The sequence below is a fragment of the Rhinopithecus bieti genome, unplaced genomic scaffold (genome assembly GCF_001698545.2).
Source record: "Rhinopithecus bieti isolate Rb0 unplaced genomic scaffold, ASM169854v2 scaffold_44948, whole genome shotgun sequence".
NCBI classification, from domain to species: domain Eukaryota; kingdom Metazoa; phylum Chordata; class Mammalia; order Primates; family Cercopithecidae; genus Rhinopithecus; species Rhinopithecus bieti.
In genome coordinates, this window is record NW_016818762.1 from 441497 (window position 1) to 456128 (window position 14632).

At 38.4% G+C, this 14632-nt stretch overlaps 1 protein-coding gene across 1 annotated transcript in view; it reads left to right on the top strand.

Annotated features, from left to right (window-relative positions):
* Nucleotides 1-14632, top strand: part of AVEN (apoptosis and caspase activation inhibitor) — a 169118-nt gene that overhangs the window by 56789 nt on the left and 97697 nt on the right. The gene's annotated exons all lie outside the window — the stretch shown is intronic.

The window sequence follows — 14632 nt, forward strand, 5'->3', positions numbered from 1 at the left end:
CTTTTGGGCCAAGTGCTTTTGTCTTGCTTTTGGAGTAATAGCATTATAAGGCCTCATTTGAACAGCACTTTTAACAGAGCGGGTCTTCATTCACTTAAAGCTCTCTCTCTCTCCTAAATTAGATGGAAATCCAGATTCACAGGGCTGCGTTAAAAGAATTGAGATTTTCTAAACTGTCAATCTCTCGTCCATGCTGTTGGCACTTCAGTTTTTAAAATTTAAAATTCAAATTTTTCTAAAATCTGCACTTCAGTTTAAAATTTAAATTTTAAATTTTAAACATTTTTCCCTACCTGAGTTCTTTATGAGTTTATCTAGACAATATGTTTTAAATATTTAAAAAATTATTATGCAACATTTCAAACTTACCCAAAACTGAAAAATAATATAGGAACTTCCAGAAACTCATTATCCAGATTCAATAATTGTCAGATTCAATTCTTTGCTAAAATATGTTAAAGCATATCTCATTTCACCTATTCGTACTTTAGTATGTATATTTTTAAAGTATGGACACTTTTTCGCATGACCCTGTGCATTATCACACCTAACCCATTGGCTATAATCCTCTGGAGTCATATAATATCCAGTTCATTTTAAATTCCTTTGTCTCAGAAACTATGTCATTTTGTAGGTTTTTTCTGAATGAGAATCCAGACAAAGTATACACTTTCATTGTTAGCCAATAGAATTTTAAACACTGACTTAGATGAACATGTATGAGAAAGAGGTAAATTTTAGTTTTATAGTGGTGTTTGACACACATTTGTCATAGGCATATTTATGCAAGAGAACATATCTTTAGAATATTTTCTTGAACTTTTCCCACTGAACATTGCATGATACTGAAAAGGATTGTACCAATCATTAGATTGGTCATTATATACTGGTCACTTCTATAATAAATAGCCCAAATTTTAAGCCACTGATTATTAAGCCATTTCAATGATTGAATGTGACTTAGAGTTCAGTGGAGATCCAAAATGAGAGAAGTAGAAATCTTTATCAAATTGGGCCATGGTGTTTATGAGGATTGATGACTATATTATTGTACACGTTTTTCATTAATGTCAAGGTTTTTTCCCAATGAATTTTAATTTTTCTATGAAGTTTGAACTCATGGCTCTTTTCTGATAAAGCATAACATTTGACTGTTCACTTAACTTTTCCAAGAATACAATAGCATGAGGTCCTGAAAATAACTTGTGTGCCTCACCCTCACCTGTCGAAATTCATTCTCATTCAGATTCTTTCTCTCTTCGTACTCTTATCTCATCTTTCACGTTAGCTAGATGAAAGAGAATGGGGGTGGTGAATATGGGGAGCCCTTAAAGGGATGTAGATGGAAATTATAATTTTCTATTTCCATCTAAGCTCAGAGCCACTGCTGAGGACTGTGCCCCCATTTTTTATGGAGGGCAATAGATTACTTCTCTCCCAAGGTGCTCACTCTTGAGTACCTCTTGTCATATGTCATGTTATGGCATGAACGTTCGTGAGCTTTGTGTTACACTTTATGTTCTCAAATTATCCCTTGTCCTTTAGATCTTGCTGAACAAGGACTATATGTGCCAATCACTTTTTGAAAGCTTAGTAAATAGTTACTGATTATCGCTATTTAATATAGATAAGCTGAATGGGAAAAGGTGAGGAAAGATGCTTCCATTCTCTTTCCAAGCTGTCTCTGAAATTTTTCTCAGTCATTTGTAATGCAATGTCAACATCAGGAGAACACTTTGCAAATATGCAGGTTCTGCTGGAGAACTTTGTAGGGTGGGTGAAAAAGTGGTTATAGAGGGAACTGGGATAATAGATTATGAGTGCATTTTGGGTGCAAATATTTCAGATCATTATCTCTCAGTGCTTTAGCTATAAACTGAATTAATAGAAAAACATTGACTCAATTACTGACTTACAGAGTTCCAAATAAAAGATAGTTATACTTCAGCCATTGTGGAAAGTAATTTTCTCCAAGACTTTGCTCGTGGTATTCCCGATGTTGTTCTTTTTTAAATAAAAGCTGTATTTATTTTACTTTCTACAGGATGAACTTTCTGCTTTGAAGCAAGGAGTTGTCTACATGAATTGTATTGTTCAGAGATCTAAGAGGTTGAGTAGCTAGTTGGGTGGATGGCTTGTTTTTTCACCCTAAATATGAAGAGAAGGAGGAAAGTCTTAGGGATTTGGACTTTTAGGTTTTCTTTGATACGTACAATAAAGCACATTTTTGTTTTGTTCAGATGTCTCAACTCGCGTCTCCCCTTTTGCAACTCATATTTAAACTGAACTCTCCCATCACCCACTGTAAATTTGGCTAAACAACTTCAGAAGCATCATAGATTTTCAAATGAATTTATGTATAATAAGATAAATGATTTTTTATTTTACAAGGTCCTTTTTTGCTAGAACATTTGGTCCATACCTAGAGTTATGCTCATAGCTGTTTACAAAATTATAAATACTTTTATAAAGAAAAGAAGTCTCTCCTTTATGCTCTCCAGTTTTTAGATGAGTAGGATTTGTGGTTAATGATTTCTTCCACGGCAACGACTTACTTTTAGAGCATTTCAATATTTATAATCTCAATTGAGTGTGATTATTTTCAGTTAATAAACAAAGATAAAAGTTGCTTTTAAGAGAGTCTTGTGGACTCATGCAAGCTGTTTCTAAAATAAATATGCTTTTAAATTCTGGTTGAAGAAATAAAATCTTTGTTGACTTATGTGAGTCATGCCAGGTCATTTTTACCACATTAATTGTAATAACAAACATTTATTGACTCCTTACTAGGTACAAGACCACTGCACTTGGTTCTTTGGATTTATAATGCATTTACTTTTAACAGCTCTGAGGCAGACTGTTATCATGCATCTTCTCTAAAGAAGGAAACTGAGGTACACAACAGTTAAGTAGCTTGTTCAAGTTTACCCTGTTATTAAAATGTTGAACTGTGGTATGAACCCAGCCTAGGTGGTTTTAAAGTCCGGTAAGTTTGCCTCCTGAGAATAACAATCATTCCACTTAAGTGTGAGACTCCCAGTATAATGTTGAAAGAGTGGTGTCTCTCCAGCATAACTAACATTCTACAAAAACGAGATCCGCCGTTTCTCGGAGATCTCAGATGACCTGGACAGTTGACTGTCTTTGATATATAGGGAATGTTTTCTTCCTGTTTTCTATGTCTTGAATTTATAAAGGGGTGATTTTTTTTCTTTCCAAAATTGTATTATGGCCTCTCAAACAGCAATGTGTTTTAAAATACTAGTCATTTATGTTCTATTAAATTGTTTTAAAAAACTAAGAGTTATAAGGGGGGATATGAACTGAATTTGTTGTACTTTGCAATACAGTTGATATGTATCACATTCGGGTAAAATGATTGCATTATTTTTCTTTTGGCATCAGTTTGTTGGGAAAAAAAGATTGCATTTTATTTTCTGATTTAGATACTTTAAACAAATCTTTCATTTTTAAACTTCTTTAGTTGATTCCTCTACCATTGCACCCACTCTTTTCACTCCTGTCAGGCCTTAACCTGTGCCCTGATATTTGGTTCTTTCCTAATTTGTCATCCTTAAGATTTTGACCTTATACTGAACTGCAGACAACCACTAGAGGTCTCCAGACCACACTTCAGGAAGCTCTGATTTTACAACCATACCCTAGTAAGTGGAACAGTTATGTTCCGGGGCAGATTGGGCACTAATATTCCTCATTAAGTATTTGTGAAATGCTACTTATATTCCAGGTTCTAGAACTATGCTATATTCCTGGGAGTCGATTTTTTTCTTTTTTTTAAAGTAAGGTCTTAGACCTTAAGAACCCTGTAGGCTAGTGGGGACACTAACATTTGAACATGTGGTCAGAAGATGTCATGTTAGGCACACCCACATCACATCCTTTTACATCCTAATGACTGGAGTCCTTTAGATTTCTAAGTTTGTGAATGCCCCACTAATACTCTCTGTAGCGAGATCACTCCTGCTTTCCTTTTTTTTTGAGACGAGTCTCGCTCTGTCACCCAGGCTGGAATGCAGTGGCGCGATCTCGGCTGACTGCAAGCTCCGCCTCCCGGGTTCACGCCATTCTCCTGCCTCAGCCTCCTGAGTAGCTGGGACTACAGGCGCCTGACACCACGCCCGGCTGATTGTTTTTTGTATTTTTAGTAGAGATGGGGTTTCACCGTGTTAGCCAGGATGGTCTGGATCTCCTGACCTCGTGATCCGCCTGCCTGGGCCTCCCAAAGTGCTGGGATTACAGGCTTGAGCCACCGCGCCCGGCCACTCCTGCTTTCTTGATGAGCCCTGACATTGCATCTTCATCAATCTGGCAAGGAGCCATTCTCTGGGGCAAATAGGAATTATTTGAAATGGGCCTCTGGGGTTTTGGTTTGTTTGTTTGTTTCTTTCTTTTGCCTTCCTTCCTATCCTTCGTTCCTTCTTCCTATCTTCCTCCTTCCTTCCTTCCTTCCTTCCTTCCTTTTCTCTCCTTCTTTCCTTTCTCTCTTTCTCTCTTTCTCTCTCTTTCTTTCCTTCTTTCCTTCCTTCTTTCCTTCTGTCTTTCCTTCTTTCTGTCTTTCTTTCTTCCTTTCTTTCTTTCCTTTCTTTTCTTTCTTTTCTTTCTTTCCTTTCTTTCCTTTCTTTCCTTTCTTTTCTTTTGTCTCCCTCTGTTGCCCAGGCTGGGCAGTCACCCAGGAGTGCAGTGGTGCGATCTCGGCTCACTGCAACGTCTGTCTCCTGGGTTCAGGCAATTATCCTGCTTCAGCCTCCTGAGTAGCTGGAATTATAGGCGCCCGCCACCATGCCTGGCTAATTTTTGTACTTTTCATAGAGACGGGGTTTCACCATGTTGGCCAGACTGGTCTCAAACTCCTGACCTCAAGTGATCCGCCTGCCTCGGCCTCCCAAAGTGCTAGGATTATAGGCGTGAGCCACCGGGCCTGGCTGGGTTCTGGTTTTTTACTTTCTGATACCCTTCTCAGCAGCTCTGGCATCTGATCTTTAGGGAAGCACTTCATACAAAAGCCAGCCACTACCTGTCTCAGTGAACAAGGCAGATCCCACAGAGATTTTAGACCTTCCATTTCCATTTTGCTTTATACCAGAGAAATTTTAAAGAAAGGATCTGTCTTCTACTTGGATCTCTTGTCTGTTAGGGGTGTTTATGTAGACAGGTATCTCACAGTAACAGTCTTACGGACGTGTTCTGAGTAAGCCACGCAAAGCACCTGGCACAGTGCCTGGCACGGAGAGGGCAGATGCCCAGTAGATGTCAACAGTTGTCATTATTATTATGTAATTTAATTGAATTTTACTGCTGGAAGGGACTGTAGAGATAATTTAGTCCTGCCACCCATTTTACACAGTAAATTTTAGTGCTCTTTTCCTTCTCATACAGGCATCTAACTGTTAGGAGTTGTTCTCTTCAGTTATCCCATGTTGGGAAGGCCACAATTTTGATTTAGTCATCCGCTTAATGATGATACTTCCATATGAGAATTTTTATGTGGATAAGCATTTGGAACTAAATGGCAATTGTCAGTTTTAAAAGCATTTCAGCATGACACTGGGAAAGCAATAAGCATTTCAACATCCACAGTGATGCTGTAGAAAGCCTGGCAGCTTCTTAGTCTCTCAGCGGTATACATGTTCTAAAGGAAATTCTGAAAGCTGTGGATGAGTGACTTTCTGGACGGTGGACCTGTTTTTAAAAGTGTAGAATTCTTGAAGGCACATGGAAGTCAAGTAATTAGCACAAGGCGTAGAGAGCTGGCAAGTGACAGAACCAGGATCCAAACTAAGCATTCTGTGCTCTTAACTCCTGGGCCATGCTGTTTTTGAAAGGATGCTAACTAGCATTATTTATATTTCTGAGCAAGTACAAATAATCTAAGCAGACCCCAGTAGGGGCTCAGATGAATACATCCCATGGAATACTACACTGACATTTAAGAAAACAGTGGAATTCTTGAATGCTTAGTGAACAATTACTGAAGAAAGGGTAGCTTGGTTTTAGAAATAAATATATGGGCAAATAGAAATAAATGGATTATACTTCAGATTCAAAAAATATTTTGACAGAGTTAATAGTACCTTAAAGTCTGGTTTAAAAACCTTAACAAAGAGCTAAAATATGTAAATAACTATGGGGAACTTCAGGTGAATGGCCATTTGTCTGAGCCAGCAAGACAGTGACAGGACTAATCATTAGTTCTTGGAATGCAGGAACTTCGGGGATCTTCTGAGAGTTGAAGTAATTCTCATTTAACAGTTTTATAAATTACTTGAAAGACAGTAGTAAGAGAAAAGCCCCAAGATTTTTAATACATAAAGCCATTAGGGATAATTTCTGGGGTAGAACTCTGAGTAAGAAATGGTAGTTGCATTTTAGTTTAGGTGTTTTTTTTTGTTTGTTTGTTTTAATGTGTTTTGTTTTGTTTGGAGACAGGGTCTCATTCTGTTGCCCAGACTGGAGTGCAGTGTAACCTCAAACTTCTGGGCTCCAGTGAACCTCCCGCTTCGGCCTCCTGAGTAGCTGGGACTACAGGTGTGGGCCTTCTTGCCTGGCTACATACACATTTTAGTGGGAACATGAATAAATGAAAATGATCTTGATCATAATTATATGATATGCAGAAGATGAGGGGGGAATTATAGACAGATTTTATGCTGGGGAATTCAGTGATTTGTTATGTTTTTAAAGGATTTAAGTCTGATGTGGCGTGTTAAAAAATTTTGAAATTAGCAGGAGGTTATGATGATGATCCAGGCCAAATATGATGATTCCTCAGACTAAGGTAATAATAGTTGGAAAGAAGGGGACAGATTACAGGAATATGCAGAGGTATAAATGATAGTTTGCTGATGAATTAGGTATCTAGGTATGATGGTGAGAGAAGTGTTGAGAATGATCCCGAGCACTCTGGCTTGAGTAACTGTGGCTGGAGCTGCAATATGCTGAAATCGGGGAAGCTGGATGAGGAACAGGTTTGGGAAAGGGAAATCAAGAGCGAGAATATTGAACAAGATGAGCTGTGGATCTGGTAATTCTTACCTTCTGAAATACTTGAGGCATGTGAAGGAATACTTTACAGTCGTCATATGTGAGAAGCAATATACTGTTACATGTTATTTTTGTAAAATAGGTCTTTTTTTCCCTCATTCCTTTGTTTTTCACGATAGTTTTTAACCTTACTTTGTTTTTTCCTGTCCCTGCCACTTACACGTAACACTTACCAATCATAACTTCTCTCCATGCAAGTATTCCAGTGAGCTAGGAAAGGAATTAATGAATCAATCTTTCTGTATGGGGTGTGGTTGGAAATAGCCACTCTAGGAATAAATATGCTGTACTCTGCCCCCCAAACCTGGTTGAAAATCATTTCTTTAAAATCACCTATGAATGACTTTTGATGTGGGACATTTCTTTCATTTTCTAAAAAGATTTCTCGGTTATACTGGTTCATAGGAACACACTCTCCTCAGATGATCAGACACTTCATTTTCTAGATGAGGATGCTGAGCACCCCAGAGGTTGCCATTCACCCAGACTGCACCCAAGGATGCAGATCTTGTCAGCTAGTTAACAGTTGATATGTTAGAACAGTAGAACCCTAAGAATCAAAATTCTAGCCAATAATTCCTCCTATGAGACATACCATTTACTTATCAGTTTCTCTAATAAGATAAATTCTTATGCGTAATGAGAAATGAAATATGTTTTATGGCTGTGCATGGTGGCTCACACCTGTAATCGCAGCAGGTGTGAGATTTAGGAGCTGAGGCAGGAGAATTGCTTGAGCCCAGGAGTTCGAGACCAGCCTGGGCAACATAGTGAGACTCTGTCTCTATAAAATATAAAAAAATTGGCCAGGCGTGGTGGTGTGTACCTGTAATCCCAGCTACTCGGGAGGCTGAGGCAGGAGGATGGCTTGAACCCAGGAGGTTGAGGCTTCAGTGAGCCATGTTCTCACCACTGCCCTGCAGCCTGGACAACAGAGCAAGACCCTGTTGTCTCAAAAGAAAAAAAAATAGGAAAATAAATATTTTTACCAGATATATATTTGATAAGGTAAAAATAGTTACATTATTTCTGTAAAGACTTCATATTTAAAATTCAATAAGATTGATACTTTAGTCCTCAGTTGACCAAACAGTTTAGCACCTCAAACATGTGCATCGTTCTAGACACTGGATATATGAGCATGACTAAGGAATAAACTCTGCTCCCAGGCAGCTGACATGGACTGGGGAAGACAAGCATATCAAGGAATAATGTTATCTTTATGTTATACTCAAGTAGCTATAGAACAGAAGATAAAATGGGGCTCACGTGAAGGAGGAAATAGCTAGTTTAATCTGGAGATGTCAGGGAGCTATGTTAAGCTGTGTGAGCTGTAGACATTGGTTCCGTGCTCTTTGAACTCCTTCAGAAGAGTTCATTTTATTTTATTTTTTAAAAAGCTCTTTTAATTTTTTTAAAAATGTCAAAGCGTTAATAAGATACTTACATGCTAAGTGATGAATGTAGTTCTGAGATTATATATAAAACATTTAAAAAACATTTCTAGTGGAAGTGGCAACAAAATCTCTCTCACACACACACGCACGCACGCGCACACACGCGCACACACGCACACACACACGAGACACAGACTGTCTTCCTCGTTTTAACCTAAGTATTCTAGTTGCCATAACAACCTGATTGTGGTAGTGCATTTGCTGCTATGGTTGAGATTGTGTCAGCAGTTCCATTATAAGCTGCAATTTTCAGGATCCTAAAATTCAATGTCACATTCACAGACGTGACATATACAGTTCCATCTATTTATTAATTTGATTTTGCCTCATACTTAAATCTCCAAAAGTCATTCTCCTCTCCCACTGTGTTGAGAGAGGTTCATATATCTGGTTTGTAGGATTCTGCTTTTGTTAATTTGTATTTTATTTCTAAAAGAAACCTCCATTATCTGATCATGGTCCCTTATTTTATAAAGAGGAAGTTGAGGCTCTATAGGGTCATCTGACAAGACCCTTGCCTTGCCTTTTCACCCTTAGGCAAGTCATCGGACATGAATCTACTAGTTATACACTACTGCACAGATGTTGGAGTTCTGTGGCATCTTCTGCTCAGTGATCTTTTTGATTTTTGGTTAAATCTCGCCATGACATGCCTTTCATTTTTTTGCATATGTGTCTCTTTGTGTATTTGATATATATCTTCTTCTATAATAGGATTCATTCTGTTGTCACATTCTGTGTTGTAGAAATTGGTTTATATGTTGTAGAAATTGGTTTATGTCTTTCTGATCTCCAGTAAACATTTTTCCATGGTAGACACCGTGCTTTACTCCTTATAATGTCTCCAGCATTTGCTGAGAAGGACCAGCTCTGCCTCTTCTTCTTCCTCATTCTCATTCCAGTTCACCTGGTGTCTGACCTTCCGTGTTGCTTATTCTTAGTGCTTGAACCTAATGACCTGTCTTTAGAGGGGTTGGGGAGTGGACACTGGTGTGGAGAGAGGAGGGGGCCTCCCTCTGCCCCTAGGTAGAGTCTCAGGGTTCAAGAGTGTGGTGCTTGGAGGGCCGTGGCTGTGACTGAAGTGTAGGGAGTAGTGAGAGAGGTTAAAGGGGCATTAAGGGGCCTGAAGGTAGACTTGGATTGGACTTTCTGCTGAGGAATCTGAACTTTGTTTTTTAGGCAAGAGGGACCAATTGAAAGGTCATAAGCAGGGAAGGGATATGAAGAGATCACCTAAAACTGCTGCACATTCAGGCCCTTGAAGACGGAAATGTGTATTTTAAAAAATATGGCATAAATAGGTAATCATTCTATTTAGTAGGAAAATGTAAGTTCAGAGGAGAGAGTAATTAATTCTGCCTTGGATATGATGATAGGAAGCTTTCACAAATGAGGTGATGTTTCAACTGGATATTAAGGGTAGCTAGGATTGCACCATACAGGGAAGTTGGGAAGATGGGATTTTAGATGTGAGAAGCAGCTTGAGTGAAGAATCAGAGGCAAGAATATGCTTGGCATACTGGGAAAATCTTGACCCTGCTGATGTTGATGTGGTGCCAGGTCTGAGGAGACCAGTGGCTTGAGAGGAGACGGGATAGCATGGGCTGAAAGCAGGTCACCACAGTTTTTGGTGCCCCACTACGGAGTGAAGACTTTATGCTCTAGAGAGAGGGAAGCTGTGAGCTTTAAAAAAGCAGCTAAAAGACACGAGCAGACCTATGGCATAGAGAAATACCTCTAGCAGTTTAGAGGATGAATTGGAAAATGAGAGTTGGGTGCTATTCTACCAGGCCAGGTAAAAACAAACAGAGGTGCCTGTTGAACTAGGGTGGTGGGATTAGAAAGAGTGTAAATGGAGGATGAGGAATGAAGAAGAGGCATATTTCAAAGGTTAATTTAGCAGATGTGATTGACTGTGTGGGGAAAAGTGTAAAAAGAAGTTTCCTTTCCTTTTCTTTTTTTTTCTTTTCGAGATAGGGTCTCGCTCTCTTGCCCAGGCTGGAGTGCAGTGGCATGATCTGGGCTCACTGAAACCTCTGCCTCCTGAGTTCAAGCGATTCTCCTCCCTCAGCCACTGAGTAGCTGCGATTACAGATGTGCACCACCATTCCTGGCTGATTTTTTTTTTTTTTTTTTTTGTATTTTAGTAGAGATGAGGTTTCGCCTTGTTGGCCAGGCCAGTCTTGAACTCCTGGCCTTAAGCGCTCCACCCACCTCTGCCTCCCAAAGGGCTTGGACTACAGGTGTGAGCCACAGCACATGGCAAGAAGTTTTCTTATTCAAGCTTCTAGGTGAATTATTTTGCGATTTATCAAGGTAAGGAAAACAGGAGGAGAAGACAGATTTGGTTAAAGATAATATTTTGAAAAGTTCATCCACATTTTAAAATTTGAGGTATAATTTACATATAAAATGCTCAAATCTTAACAGTTTGATAAGCTTTGACAATTTATGTACACCTATGTAACCACCTCTACAAACAAGTTATGGAATAGTGGTTCTCAATATTGAGTGTGCATCAGAAACACCTGGATGTCTTGATGGACCATAAATTGCTTCGCCTACTCAGAGTTTCAGATTTAGTAGATCTGGGGTGAGGACTGAGAATTCAGCTTTCTAACAATTCCCAAGTGCCACTGGGTTCAGGGACCACACTTTGGAAACTGCTGATATAAAGTACCATTGTCACTCCAGATAGGCCCTCTTCTCCCTTTGTGCCTCTCTTCCCAGGCAATCACAGTTCTGATTTCTAGCACTGTGATTAGTTTGTCTATTCCTGGACTGCACAAATGGAATTATTCAGTATTCGCTTATATGTGGCTTTTTTTTTTCCATACAATATAATGATTTTGAGATTCACCTATATTGTTGCATGGGGTTTATTCCTTTTTACCTGCTGACTAGCATTCCATCATGTGACTATTATCACAATTTGTTTATCAGTTCTCCTATTGACAGACATTTGATTTAGTTTCAGTTTTGGGGTGTTATGAATAAAACTTCCATGAACATTAATATGCAAGTCTTTTTGTGGTTGTATGTTTTCATTTCTCTTGGGTAAATACTTAGGAGTAGAATTGCTGGGTCCTAGGGTAAATATATGCTTAATTTTATAAGAAACTGCCAAAATAGTTTTCCATAGTGGTTGTAATGTAGTCAAATTGTGATTACATTTTTATTGACTCTAGTGAAGCTCCTAGATATTGACTAGATTGAAGGACATTTTGTCAAAGAAGAAAGGTCTATAGTGGACAAGGAAGCTTGGTAGTGTTACCCTTTGGGATATACATGTGGCTAATCAACAGTGACCATGGAACTCTTCCAGATCCTAAGAGAATTGAAATCTATGTTTAGATTTAAAAAGTATAGTTCATTATTCATTCAAAGAACAGTTAATAAGCACTGACCATATATTAGCCATAGAAGGGCACATAGCTCCCAGTACTGTTCCTGAGGAGCTCACAGGCAAAACAAATTATTATACTTTAAGAAGGTGCAAGGCAGTGCCTTAAATCAAAGTTTATCTTAGTCCTAGTTTATCTGAATGTTATTTTTCCAGAAATTCTAACTATCAGACAATGAGGACATAAACCAAAAAACCCCAAAAAAACTCCAGAACATTTCCCATCACTGGGGAAAAGGATGGATTTGTCAGTAAAATGGTGTTGGTCCAAGTGGAGTTCACCATCTGGGAAAAAATTGGGATTCAAACCTCATATCAGGATGATGTCAACGTGTGCCAAAAAGTTTAATGTAAAACAAAAAATGTAATACAAATATGAGGACAAATCACGGACATACTCTTTTCTAATGTCAGACTAGCAAAGGTGTTTTAAACTATTGGACAAAATCCAGAAATGCAAGGCTGTTAAATCTGATTATGTAAAAATAATGAATTTCTGCACGGCACAACCCACCATAACCAAGGCCAAAAGATAAATGATTTTGTGTGTGGGTAGGGGAGATAGAATGGTGACTCATTACAGAGAACTAGTTTCCAATATATGTAATGTGTTTTAACAACCCTATTAGAACTGGGCAAAGGCTATGAGCAGACTGTTCACAGAAAATGAAATGCAAATGATTTTTAAACATGTGAAAAGATGCTCAATGCACCCATAGGAGAAATGCAAATTAATTAAACTGAAATACATATGTTCAGTTATCAGATTGACAGAGATCAGAAAGTTTGATTAGACTTTGCACTGGCAAGGGTGAGGATGCACAGTGTTGGAGAAGAAGGGCATTTCAAGTTGAGGGGAATTGGAGGAGCAGGGAGATGGAAATGGGAAAGGTAGGGCCAGCACATTAGTGCAGGACAGGTGAGCTAATGTAGGGGCAGGCGTGTTGACTTTAGCAAGGAGTGACAGCTGGCGCTGTAGTGTCATGGGAGAAGCAGGGAAACTAGATAGCTACACGCAATAACTACAAATGCTGGTCACTGCAGAGGCAGATGGCCCTACAGATAACAGCCCAAGGGAGTCACTTACCCCAAAAGGTTACATTAGTCCCAGCATTTTCCCTTTAAGAAAGCATTAAAATAGAATGTTTAATGAAATGAAAATTTAACACTCTTAACAAATTATAATTTAAAGATGTATTCTTCAGTTATCTCAAATTTAATTTTTGGAGAATGTATTTGAAGATGCTAAATAAATGAAATACATCTCTACTGGTTTAGCTGCTTATTGCTGTTCGTAGCTTCTCTTGCAGTGAATTATGTTACATCACTGAATGTTTAGGACAAAAATGTGCAGCCATGCCTGTCTCCCTTTGGTTGCAAAGGTATAGGTAGCGTAAGTAACTGATTAGGAGAGAGATTAACTGTTAGTGTTTACTTTGGAAAAGCAAGTAATGCATGTAATTTAACAGAACGGCGCTTTTCTTTTTAATTCCCGTCCCCTGACATTTCTTATCTTCCTGTGGCTTCTGCCTCATCACTCATTTTACTTTCAGAATTCTAGAATTCATAATGCTCCTTAAAATGAAGTTACTCTAATTTTTCCCGACTAGTTTAATATTGGAGGTTAATAGGTAACTGCTTGAGATACCTTTTGGTCTAGGATGTTATGATTCTGTGTGGTACATTATAATTTTAGGCATTGTACATTGTGGATTATGCCTGAAGATTTATATGTATTAGGGGCAAATAGAGTACCAAATATTTAATGATATTCTTGATTGCTTACATTCCTAAAGAAGAAGTAATTACATGTTCAAACCAACAAGCTAACTTGATTTACATTTTCCTTCTCACTCACAATTTGGTTGCCATCTAGATTTTTTTTATTAACCCTATGCCCAAATGTATTTCAATAGTTCCTTGAGTCACTAAGGCAAAAGGTTAAGGGGAAAAAGTACATCTAATAGAATACTTTGAATACTGACCAGCAAAGATTGTATAGTATTTTCTGACAGTTAAAGTTATAGATTACATTTTTAAAAAATTAAAAAAGACAATACTGTGGTGTCAGATAGATAGTATTCTTTATGGTATCTGAAAAGCAAGCTTATTTTATATTGAATTCTTGTACAGATGGGCATTATCCGAAACGTCTTAGACTCACTCCAGTGCAAAGCTGTAGGAAGATAACCATTTGGTACCTTTTGGTGGTCCTTTCAGGGACTTTTCTGGGTAGAAAATCTAATGATTGAGAAAACGTTGATATTGATAACTCAGATATTATTTATCTTAGTTAAGAAGAGTTGAGTTTGTGGGAGTAGATGCAGACTGAAAAGTCTTTTTTTTTTTTTTATATTTAAGTTCTAGGGCACATGTGCATCACGTGTGGGTTACATAGGTATACATGTGCCATGTTGGTTTGCTGCACCCATTAACTCATTATTTACAGTGGGTATTTCTCCTAATGCTATCCCTCCCCCAGGTCCCCACCTCCTGACAGGCCTCAGGGTGTGATGTTCCCCTCCCTATGTCCAAGTGTTCTCATTGTTCGGTTCCTTCCTATGAATGAGAACATATGGTGTTTGGTTTTCTGTCCTTGTGATAGTTTGCTCAGAATATTGGTTTTCAGCTTCATCCATGTCCCTGCAAAGGACATGAACCCATCCTTTTTTATGGCTGCATAGAATTCCATGGTGAATATGTGCCACAT